Genomic DNA, 10,449 nt, shown 5'->3' with positions numbered 1-10,449 from the left:
GGATTACAGAATTCCCTGGTTTGACGGGCAGACCGATGCTCAGCGCAGCGGCCGCGGCTCCAGCTGCTCTCGTCCCCGGGCTGGAGATTGCAGCTCAAAGCTCTGGAAACGCGTCCTCGCCCAGAGCTGGCTCAGCCCTGGTTACCTGCTCACGGCAGGGGTGCTCAGCTCCCGCTGCCCTTCTCCTGGGCTCTGCCCCAGGCTTGTCCCACAGCCCATTGCTGCCTTCCCCCAGCACCCTGCAAGCAGTCCCCCTCTTTTTATACCCCCCGCCCAGCAAATCTGCTGATCTTAAAGGGGTGATGAAGCATTTTCACTTAGGAAAGGGGAAACTGAGGCAGGGGAGAACAGGCCCTGAGCAAACCAGCTGCAGAGAAACCCAACATCCCCATGCAATCTCAGATCCCCCCCATCCCTTTCTCCACCACCTCCTCCTGCAACAGCACCCCAGTGGCCCGGGCTGGGGGGGGGGGGGGGAAGCCCCTCTTCCAGCCTGGATCCAGCCCCTCAGTTCTCCCTGGCATGGATGCAGCTCCCCAGGAGCCGCTGCCCGGCCATGTCTCGTTCCCCTCCCCGCAGCTACTTTCCTAGATTAAAAATCATGCACTCACCGCCTTGGCGCGGCGCCACGGAGCCTCTCGCACCGTGACAGCACCATCTTTCACTGATTAAAATTCCTTTAAGTGCACCCGATGGCTTATCCCAGCCCCAAGGCCAGGGATGCTGTCAATATGTATCCCCCCCCCTCCCAATTTTGGGTCTTTCTGCCCATGTTCCCTCTCCGCTGCGTCCCAGCCTGCCGGCCCCGCTGCGTGTCCTCAGGTGCCATGTGGTGCTTCCCTCCCTGCTTGGTCTTTCCTTGGCTTCAAAAATAAAGGAAAAGAGTCAAAAATGCTCCTGGAGATGGGGGGAAGGGTGATTTTTATTTGGGAAAAAGAGATTTGGGGGTGTAAGGGTGTGCCAGGCTCTACCCCCATCCCTTGTCCCCCTCCTCCCGCTTGGCTGGTGCTGGATTTATACCCAAAGGGATGGAGAGCCAAGAAACACGGGCCAGGGGGGGAGTCATGCCAAAACCACCCGAATCCAAACCTTGTGGCTCCAAAGGAGCGGCGGCACTGACGAAATCCCCACCCGCCCTGGGCTGGGGCTCCTGGAGCCATCGGGCTTGGCTGGGATCGCCCACCGGCAGGGATGGGCTGCTCCGTGGGGATATGGGGAACACCGGGAGCATCCAGCCGCCCACTGGGGAGCCGGATGCCTGGGTCCAAAAATGGTTTGTGTTCCTCGTGGGGATGGTCGAAGCGGCACATGGTGGCGGTTCCCAGAGCAAGGCCAGGAGCAGCATCAATAAACCATCCCTTCTCTCCCCTTTGGGCTCCTCCTCTGCCATGCCCAGTCCTGGTGCTCCCCCAAGAGGGTTTTTGGCCGCTCCAGGGGTCTGGCCTCTCCCATCTGCTTCCCCCATCCGCCACGACCCTCCTGTGTCTCCGTGGTCCATTGAGAAGCTGGGGTACCCATGGCCTCGCCCCGCAGCCCAGTGCACAGCCCGGCACGATGGAGCGGCCGCAGCAACCCCTGCCCCAGCCAGGGAGCTGGGGTGGGGGCTTCACCCCCTCCGGCCCTTGGACACCCGCATGGGTCCTGGGGTGAAGGACCTTACCTGGCTGATGGTCATGTCCACCTTCACGCAAGTTCAGAGAGGCTTGGCAACGCTTCACCCCCGCCTCCCTGCCCCAAATTTAGGCTGAGGCTGTGATACTCATCCTATAGCCCCAGGGTCGGGCAGAGAGGAGAGGGGCACCCTGGAGAGCCAGGAGGTGCCACCGGCCCAGGGGAACAGCCACGTTTGCTTCCTCTCTCCGGGTGGCTGCTGGCAATCATGGGTTTGCAGGGAAGGGACCGGTCCCTGCAAAACCGCAGGGTTTCTGTGGGAAATGGAAAAAAGTCCAGGCTCCTCCTAAGTCAGCAGCCCAGAGCCACCCTGGGGGAGCTGCTGATCCCCGGGGACACCCTCAGTCTCTGAGCCACCAGTTTGTTCCTCCTGATTCATTTTTGCCCAGGGGTCAGTGGGAAACAGGTTGCACATCTCCAGGGAGGAGAAGGGACCTCATCCTGCTGCTGGGGGACGCTACAGGGGCCATCTCCAGCCAGCTTTGGACCAACCACTCACAACATGACCACCCTGTCCCTAAAGCCACCTCCCAAAGAGTCAGGCTGTCCCGATCCCCTTGGGGTCACCCTCCAGGAGCGCTCCCAGTCCCCAAACGCTGCGTGCGCAGGTCCCCAGGGAGATGCAGGTGCCCAGCAGCACCTGAACGAGCATCCCCGATAAACCCAGCCAAAGCACTCAGCATCGATCCGATGATCCACCCATGACCGTGGCCGTGTCGTGGAAGGGCCGCGGCATTTAGCGTCATCGGGGACCCAGCAGCTCTGGGGGGGGCCCCTCTGCAGCCGCAGCGGGAACTGGAGCGTCGCGCTCCCAGCCTCCGAGCAAGGCTCTCTCTTTAATTGCGCTTTGGGCCCCGGTTGCTCCCATTTGTGACTGCTTTCTTCCCAGTTTCACGGCAGCTTTTCGATTCCCCCCACCCTGGTTTTAACCATCCCAGCCCCTCCCCACGCTGCCGCTCTCAAATAAAAGCCCTCATGTCCCCGGGGTGGGTTGTCAACAGGTAGAGCCCCAAAATCTCCATCCTGGAGGTGGCAGCTGAGGCCCCTCCAACTCACCACAGCAGTGATGGGAGCCGTGCCAGGCCTCTTTTGGCTCACACTGCGTCTCAGGGGGGTGGGGCAGGGGGTTTAAACCTCCTTCAGAGTCAGGCGACAGGTCACAGCAGGATCACCCCAGTCCCAAAAGGTTGTGAAATATTCAGCCCTAAACCCATGAATCAGCTTAGCGCCGCCTGCTTGGCTCTGCAGCCAGGCTGCCCAGGCAGCTCGGTGAGGACCAGCCCCTTCACCTCAATGGGATGTTCACTCTGAAACCTAAGGATGGCATCAGCATGGCCATAATGCTGATTATTTCATCTTTTAAGAGTCGGAGCAAGCAGAGCCAATGCATTTGTCAGCTCTGCAGTGCCTTCCCTTCAACAAATGAATATCATGTGGATGTGGAAACCAGCCTGCCGTGGGCTTTCCAGTGGGCTCTCATCCAAACCGTGCGAGAAAGCAAGGAGCTTGGCCACAACATCCAGGCAACGCTGCTGCTGAAATCCCCGTCCCCGCTGCCAGGGACGCCCAGGGTCAGGACAGGGCTTTGTGGGCACGCGGGCGAGGAAATACCAAGGCGGGAGGGGTACGGGAGCTGACTCAGCTCATGGATGTCTTTATTCGAACTCTAGTACGGTTGGACAGGTAGAGGCATGCGTACAGGACAGACAGAAATGGGAGTAGTATTGCCTTGATCACAGAGATACGTAACAGCGTTAGAGAGACCCTGACCCTGCCAGGCCAGCCGGGTTCACCCCACCTCATTCCCCTATCGCTTCCCATCCCCGTTCCTGCGCCCGAACCAACCCGCTCGTGTCCCCGCCACCCGCCCGGGGTCTGCGCCCCGGGGTAAGCACCCATGAAGGGGGGAAGGGGGGTGATGGTGCAGTGACCCGTGCGCAGCACCTCAAAAGGAGCCTTCGAAACCCCAGAGAAGGGTCCCCCAGCGGCCGTTTGACGACGGAGGCGGTCAGAGCCCGGATGGAGCCGCAGGCGGCGATGTCTCGGGTGAGCGGCTGGCGAGTCTCCGGAGGAGCGAGGTGCATCCGAAAGCGTGGGCGAGGGGAGGGGGGGCAGCCCAGGGGTGCACTGGGGAGCCAGGCAGCGTGTACGTGGCAGGGCTGGCAGCAGGCAGGGGAGCGGGGCCGCCCCAGCACCCCAACTTCCCCTCCCGGCCCTGCTGCCCTGCGGCACCTCTCAGGGGGGGCCCCGGCTGCCCACGCCCCCGGCCACGGAGCTGGCAGCCAGAGCTTTGGGCTGCTGTGGTGGGCAAGCAAAGCTCCCTGGGGAGAGCATCCCTTGGCCTCGGGGAGAGCATCCCTGGGGGAATGCGCATCCCAGCCTTGGGGAGAGCATCCCTCTGCTTGGGGGAGAGCATCCCTTGGCTTCAAGGAGAGCATCCCTGGGGGAGAGCATCCCTTGGCCTTGGGGAGAGCATCTCCCTTGGGGAATGCATCCCTTGGCCTAGGGGAGAGCATCTCCCTTGGGGAATGCATCCCTTGGCCTAGGGGAGAGCCTCCCTGCACTTTGGGGGGGAGCATCCCTTGGGGAATGCATCGCTCAGCCTTAGGAAGAGCTTCCCTCAGCCTCGGGGAGAGCATCCCTGAGCCTTGGGAAGAGTATCCCTTGGCCCTGGGGAACGCATCCCTTGGGGAAAGCATCCCTTAGCCTCAGGGACAGCATCCCTCCACCTTGGGGAAAGCATCCCTCGGGGCACACATCCCTCCGCCTCGGGGAAGGCATCCCTTGGGGAGAGCATCCCTCGGGGAGAGCATCCCTCGCCGGGGCGCTGCCTGCATCCAGCCGGGGCTCAGGAGAAGGTGACCACCTCACCCTGGGGGTAACTGGAAGAGAGGACGTCTTGGCAGGTGTCTGCAATTAAAAACACAAGTATTAAACACGTCGTTAGATGCTGCTTCCATCGGCCATTTGTGGAGAAATAGGAGCGGGAGAGGGAGACCAAGCTTCCAGGGGACCCAAACTTTGCAGGGTACAGAAACTGGAGTAACTACAAAGTTTCCCCAGAGGGATAGAATGCTGCTATTCCATCAGTAAATCAGGAAAAAAAGTGTTTAAAAAGCCTCAGAATGGACCCAGAGATGGAGACTTGGGGAACACTTCTCCAAAAGAAACCAGATGTGGAGCCAGGGCGATTTTGAGGGTAAAAAATGAAGAGGAGAGGAAAGAAATCATCCCTGCGGCAGCCCTCTCCTCCCAGAAAGCTGCTCTTGACCAAAACTTCCCTAGCCAACCCCAAGCCAGATGTCCCAAAGCCAAGCCTGGCGCATTAATATCCCACAGTGTTTTTCCTTGTCTCTCTCGCTCCCTCTCATTCGTTATCATTGAATTCATTACCATTGATTGGAGCTCTGAGTCACAACATCGCCTCTACCCATGTGCCAGGACCCGGTTTCCAGGCGAGGGGCCGTCAGACGGGGAGACAGCGCCTGATCCACCCGATAAGGCACGGAGCTGCCCTTTCCACCCAGGCATTTTGCTGCAAAACCCAACGCCAGCTCCCAGCCGCAGGTTTGACCCGGCTTTCCCCGCTGCAGACCAAACACCGACCCAAAAGCATCTCATTTCCCCCAAAATAAAGGTCTCGTCCTCAGTCAAGCATCGCTGCGCAGCTTGGGCGAGCAGCACCCAGACGTGGAGGCTTTTCAAAGCCCCCACATCCCAGAAAAAAACCCTTGGGATTAAAGTCCCTAAATCCCAGGTCTTGCAGGAGAGGTCCCCACCTCCCGAGCTGCCATGACGGACTGGTTCAGGGGACCCAGCATCATCCCCCAGCAGCGATTTGGGGACCATGCACGAAGCAGCTGCTGCAAAATATCACTGCTCCCGGTTCAATCACTCCTGCAAGCAGCTAAAAGCTCTCGCCGGGGCTCGTGGCCTGCTAGAAACATTCCCCGTCAGGTCGATTGATTTACCCAGGGACACGACTCGGCTTTTAACTCCCATCTCCTCCTCCCCGTTCAGAGCCATTTGGTGCGCTAGCTCGAGACCTGCTGCCCGCACCCTCCAGGGACCTGCCTTGGAAAGCAGCTTCCCAGCCTCAGAAAAAATTAGCACGACTAAAAATAAATAACAACAGCCGCGATTTTTTTGTTGTTGTTGTTGTTGACGGTTGTTGTTGTTGTTTAATCCCTGAAACCACCCTCCCCTCTCAGCTTATCGTCACCGGCTCGATTCCGCACCGCTGGGTCCCAGCCCCTCTCGCCCTCGCAGCCCCTTTGCAGCGGCCGGCTCCTTCCTCGGCCCTTTTTTTCGGGTGCGGGTCTGCCACCCAACGGCGGCGGGGTGATGCCTTGCCACCTCCTCCTTGGGCAAGGCAGGAGGCTTGGCGCAGCCTGGCCGTGACCCAGCCCTGAAAACCCCCAGGGTTTGCTGCAGTGCTGCCAGGCCATCCTCCCCACGTTTCCAGGGATGACGAGCTCCCACTGTCCCGCTTTTCCCCCTACGAGCATCTCCCCAAACACCCTTAAGCACTGCCTCCACAGGCTGCCAGCCTCCTGCTGCTCCAGCACAATGTTTGGGTAGGTCCTACACTAACTCCGCTGTGGTCTGCCAGTGTGCTTGAGTTCTTATTTTTTTTCCCCCTTCTTTCCCCCCCTTCCCCTGCCCCAGGCCATCCATCGAAGGCTTCCCTGGGCCACCCCAGGACATTTGCAGGTCCCTTTTCTTTTCACCACTGCAAGAGGAGGGGTTTGCAAAGCCGGCAGAGCACCCCACCACGCTCCCCAGATGTTGGAGTAAAACACCTCCCAGCCAACATCTGCACCTCCCGCGACGCCCATCTCCACCGACCACGTAAAGACGAGGGGGTTTCACGATGACGGAGCAAGAGCCAGCGGCCACTGGCATCTCCCATGCTGCAAGGACCAGAGGCCCTACCCCGGGGGGGGTACAAGGGGAGGAGCACGACCCCCGCCCCAGCAGTTTGCAAAAGACTTTTTGAGCCTCCATTTGACCTTTTCATGGGGGAAAAGCGTAAGGATCGATTGCCCGGGCGGAGGTAATGAAGTAACAGACTGGGAGCTGGGAGGCACCTATTTATAAGCTCAACTGCATCTTATTTTGCATCTGCCTCTGCTCTCCCTGTTCCTCGTCAGCACGGGGAAGGGATGAGGTTGCTATTTATTTTATATATATGTATTTTTTTTTATTTTTTATTTTTTATTTTTTTTTATTGCCATCAAATAAGCACTGAGGATTTTTCCTGGCAGCGCTGGGGAAGCCAGAAACAGGCTGCTTCTGGGCAGAGCAATTACTCTCTCGACATCTTAACCTCCTGCCCGGCTGCCTGCCGGGCCTTTCTGTTTTCTCAGCTCTTTCAGGCCTCTCCCGAGGAACAGAGCAGTGGTTCCAATGATAACAATTAATACTTCGCACGCAACCTGGGATGGCGGCGCAGCCTCCAGGCAGCACTGGCCTCCCAGTCTCCCAGGAGGAAGAGAGAAGGAAGAAGCTGGATGATGGAAGGGGGGAACTGCTCCCAGATCCCCCGCGGGATCCGAAGAATGAGGCTGCTTGGCTTTTGCCCCTTGCACGGCTGCTTTCTGCACTGGGCACGGGCGGTTACAGGGGTTTGATCCCCGTCTCGAAGCGCCGCCGGTCTCAGCAGACAGACACACAGACAGACAGAGGCAAGGACTCCCAATGGCATCAGGGCAGCCCGATGCACCTCTGATCAAGTCCTTGTCCCTGTAGGTATTTAAAAGAAGGATAGACGAGGTGCTTAGGGACATGGTGTGGTGGTGGGATGGCAGGGTTAGGTTAAAGGTTGGACTCGATGATCTTAAAGGGCTTTTCCAACCAAAGTGATTCTGTGATCCCATTCCCGCCATTGAGCATCACCTGCATCCGCAGCCGCAATGGGGCGAGGAGCCCGGGGTGCCAAAGCTCCCCTCGGTACCCCACCACCGGGCACCACGCTGTAGGTAGGCGAGGGGCACGTATATACGGTATATACAGCACTTTACGCCCCTGCACTATCACAGCGCCCTCCTGGGAACAAGGCAGCAGCTCAGACCCAACACGCTCACCCCATCCCATGGGAAACTCTCCTTTCCAGGCTGGGATACCGGCAGCGAGCTCCCTGCCCTGGCAGTTGCTGCACACCGGTTGATTTATTTTTTTTTAAAAATGCCATTTTAGGACTCGGGCAGAGGCAGCCGGGCTCCTATCGATTTATTCAGCTCGTCAAGAATAAATCAAACAACCTTGCTTTCTCCCGCTGCTTTTCGCCTTAGCTGGAACGTGCGCTCCTCCCCAGATCCCTAAACATAGAGAAGCGGCTGGGAGGATATTCGGGGGAAGTATCGGATATTCTTGCTCTATTCTTATCCTATTCTCTAGGCAGCCAATTTTGGCCGCCGTTTGAGATAAAACCCTGGGCTACGGAGCTATTTAGCGGTCTGCTCTTCTGATCCACTACAGCTCCTCTTAGAATCTTATCCAGGGGATCAGCCCCTGCGAACTCGCCCCCCAAAACCAACCCAGACCCCACTTAAAAATAACACCACGCTGTTTTCCCCCTCCTGCAGCCCCCAAATCACTTGTTCAGAAGGCGGCGGGGAGGAAGAGGGAGAAGATGCGATGGGTTTTTCAACAGTTTGGTGCCTCCCACTGAAATCCCTGCGTCTCCCATTCGGGGCTCGGTTGTTTTAGAGGAGCTTTTTGCACATTAGTCATCCCTTCTCCCGAGTTGCATAACGCCACTGCTAAAAATTGCATCGTACCGGCTCCATGGCAGCTCTCAGCCTCAACCCTCATGGCTCTGATGGGGATGAGATTTTTTTGGGGGGGTTCACCAAGGGTTTTCTGCACTGGGAAACCAGGTCTGGTGTTTGGATGAGCTGCTTTGGGAGCCTGGTGGGGGGGAAGGGGAGGATGGGATCGCTTGGGATCTGTGGCTGAGTCTGCCCCGGGATTAATCCTCTGCTTCCAAAAGACTCAAACCCCAAAGTTTGGGTCTCTTGATCTGCTTCTCCTGCAAGAGACAGGGCAGCAGAGATGGTTTTTCATGCCTGGCTCGTCCCCAAAGTCCGCGCGTGACCTTGCTTAAATCATTTATGATTCAGAGACCACTGAAATCACAGAGGGTGACCTTCCCTCTCGCGCAGGCTGGGGATATTCCAGCTCCTCCTGCTTCCAGAGGAGCCCGCTCTGAAGGGGACATTGGTGTCAGAGAAGCACCGGCGCGGTGCTGCCGAACCCCCCCCATCGCCCGGTTCACGGGGGTTTTGGGTGATTTGCGAAGCTGCCGAGGCGCCCCGACCGCTTGGTGTGGGAATACGCTTTGGTTACAGCAATCCAAGGAATTCAGCTACACCAGCACCACATGGTGAGCTCGGGCGCTGCCGGCGAGGCGGGAATCACCATCATGGCACTGGGTTCAGGGCACAGGGGTAGGAAACCACTACGGGACATCCTAGGCAGGGGAGGGATGTGGCTCATGGCCCCAAGGTTTTGTTTCCCCCCTTCTTTTCTGCTTTCCTTTGACTCCCGCTGCTCCGCTCGCACGGCTGGGGCAGGAGAAGGGGGGAAGGAAAGAAGAAAAGTGCAACAAAACCCAAGAGCCTCTTGTCGGCCCCGTGGAAGACTTGGAGGGGGGTTGGCTTGGCGATGTGGTCACTGGTTCCTCCTGCCAGCGCCTTCAACTCAGTGGGGAAGAGTGAAAAAATAAATAACCCAGACAAAGCATTTAACGCTTCCTCCTTGCGTCGCATCTCTTCCCCTGTGGCAGCAAGGAGATTTACTGCAGGGGGCTCTCAGCATTAATGCTTCTCTACACTGAGGGAAACTGAGGCACGGGGAGCCTGGGAAGGAGCAGGAGGATCTGCCAAAACCCAGCCTGGCTCCTTCAGGGTGCGGGGCCCAGCCTTGCACCAAGGGGATCCTCACTCTGCATCATCCCCTGAGCATCAGCTCCCGTTTGGCTGTGGTGGAGGGGAAGAGCCTGACCCCCATAAAGCTCTTGGGGCTTTTTTTTTTTTTAACACCCCCAAAGCTAGGCTTTGCTCCACCATCCTCTGTCTGAAAGTCCCCAGACTCCAGCCCCAGTGAGCTGGGTTTGCTCAGAGTAAGGGAAGAGGCCGAGAGCGCACCAGGATGAGTCGAGACCAGGGCTGCACCCACCGAATCTTTCAGCCCCTGAGACCCAGACACCTCTGGGGAGGCAGACCCAGGGCAACACAGCTAGAAAAGAGCCAAAAGTCAGGGGACTGAAGGCTTCGTTCTAGTTCAGAAAGACACCTGAGATCATTCAAAATCATCCCAAAAACTAATCCAAAAACCAGCAGTGCAACAGGGAGTTTGGCACTCCGGCCCCGTCCTCCCAAGGCTGGGTGAGGACCTGGTTCAAACCCAGCTCCCACCCCCATGCGGATGCTCTGCCCCACCACCCTGCATCCCTCTCCAAAGAGGATTCATCCCCCCCATCCATTTAGGTATCGTTTTGTCTCAAATCTCTCATTTCCCCACTATTCAACAGCAGCAGCAGCTTTCCTGGTTGCTCCCAGGGACCCACGTTCATTCCCCTCCCCACCCCCACCTCCCAGCTCTTCACCGGAGCATCCATACATAGATTTTGCCAATCTTTTAGCCCAGTTCCATGAGGTCCCTGCACCCAGCCCGGGGGGCCTCCCACCTCCATGGGCCCTCGGGGTTGGTTTTCAAGGCTGCCAAAGCCACGTCCAGCCCCAGGACCATCCCTGAGGTGGGATGGAGAAGCAG

Source organism: Egretta garzetta, unplaced genomic scaffold (assembly GCF_000687185.1).
Source record: "Egretta garzetta isolate BGI_Z169 unplaced genomic scaffold, ASM68718v1 scaffold616, whole genome shotgun sequence".
NCBI classification, from domain to species: Eukaryota; Metazoa; Chordata; class Aves; order Pelecaniformes; family Ardeidae; genus Egretta; species Egretta garzetta.
Note: the sequence above shows the minus strand (reverse complement) of the source record.